Source organism: Pseudonaja textilis, chromosome 3 (genome assembly GCF_049901715.1).
Source record: "Pseudonaja textilis isolate UNSWEBS1 chromosome 3, rPseTex1.2, whole genome shotgun sequence".
Classification (NCBI taxonomy): Eukaryota; Metazoa; Chordata; class Lepidosauria; order Squamata; family Elapidae; genus Pseudonaja; species Pseudonaja textilis.
This window is the reverse complement of record NC_141992.1, coordinates 15,999,422-16,001,434: the sequence shown is the minus strand read 5'-3', so window position 1 is coordinate 16,001,434 and position 2,013 is coordinate 15,999,422.

The following is a 2,013-nucleotide window of genomic DNA, read 5'->3' as shown; positions in this document are numbered from 1 at the left end:
TACACATGAAATTCTATCGCCATCTTGAGGTAAATATTCATAATGGACATCACATCCAGATAGAGTAACTTTTTTTAAAAAAAATATTTTTTTTTTATTTTTTAATAACAAAATAAACATAAACATACATAACAAAATAAACATAAACATACCACAAAAAACATAAAAAGATCCTTCTTCATAAATTTACATACAGTGCATCGATTGGTTTACCACTTTTTTTGTGCATCCATTTCCTAGTCACCAGTATAACATCCAGATAGAGTAACTTTTATGGAAGTTCTTACGTCCATAACTGATTATCTTTTGGAGGTAAATTATTTTCTTCCAGCTGATTAATATATGGAATTTATGTATAATAAATATAACATATAATTTATGAGGATGATTAGAAATTTTCTGAAAATGAGAACAATAAACCTGTGGAACGGCTTGCCTTAAGAAGCTCAGCTCCAACACTGGAGGTTTTCAAGAAGAGATTGGATTTGTCCAGAATGATAGAGAATCTCCTGCCTGAACAGGGTGTTGGTCTAGAAGACCTCCAAGGTCCCTTCCAACTCTGTTATTCTGTTTCCCCCTGAAGGAGCAATTAAGCCTGCTTAGCTTCCTAGCCCAAAGGCCAGCCAGATGTTTCTTGCATGATTTCTCCAAATTATAGCTTGTTCTGATTTCTCACTTTCTTCTAAGTTCCTCAATTGCCCCATAACTGTTATTCCCCCAAGCCAGGGTTTCTTCAACCTTTTTCTCCCAGGACCCCTTCCCATTTTAAAAAGGGTTTAGATAGAATTAGATTCCAAGGACACCAGGTAGCAACATCTCATTGAGCTAGAAAAGGTACAAAGAAGACACTGAAATAATGAAGGAACTAAGAGGGATAGACTATAGTTTCTAGGGCTTTTTGAGGCTGAAGTGAAAGTAGACATTGAAAAATCTGAAGAGAGAATTTTTTTGTCCCTCTCTCACATATTTCAACATGGAGCCAGCCCTTTGGGAGCAATGACAGGAAAGGGTTGATGTCCACTCTTGAGAGATGCCTTGTTGGACCCCAACCCTTACTACATACACATGATATTGTCAGGGGTGGGATTCTACCGGTTCGGCCTGGTTCAGACAAACTGGTAGCTCCGAAGATCAGCTGTTGGGCCCACCTGCCCGGGCTCCAGCCTGTGTTTTATTTCCGGGTTTTCCAGCTCAGCTGCTTTGGATGCCACAGCAGATCGCCGCATGTCAGCTGTTTTACATGCAGGGCTTGCAGCAAAAGGTGAGTTGAAAATGCTGCGTGCACACTCACCAAACCGATTGTTACACCAGTTGAATCCCACCCCCGGATATTGTGATGCAATTACAAAGGCAAGCTTGTATCCTGACGTCATATGTTTTGTCAATCTGATGCCTATGGGGGTCTATGTTTGCAATATAGGTAGTCCTCAACTTATGGCCACAATAAAGCCCAACATTTCTGTTGCTAAGTAGAAACTGTTGTTAAGTTAGTTTTGCCCCCATTTTACCATCTTTCTTGCCACAGATGTTTAGTGAATCGCTGCGGCTGTTAAGTTAATAATACGGTCGTTAAGGGGATCCAGCTTCCCCATTGACTTTGCTTGTTGGGAGGTCACAAAAGGGGATAACATCAACTGGGGATGCAGTCGACGGTTGTAAGTACGAACCATAGTGGCCAAGAATCTGAATTTTGATCACATGACTCTGGGGATGCTATCGTGGTGGTAAGGGTGAAAAGTGGTCATAAGTCACTTTTTTTCCAGTGCTGTTGTAACTTTGAATGGTCAGTAAATGAATTGCTATATGTCAAGGACTGCCTGTAACACACGTCTTTGCAGATTTTATACATGGGCTGAATGTTCACATAGTAGTTCTGGTTTTACTCAGACATCCAAGGATTTTAGAAAACGGCTAAATTAAACCAAACTGGGCACAGAAACTTTTATTAAACAAGAACTGATAATACTTTGCATTTCTATGCCTGCATAACAACGGCCCAGCAATTTTCCCCTC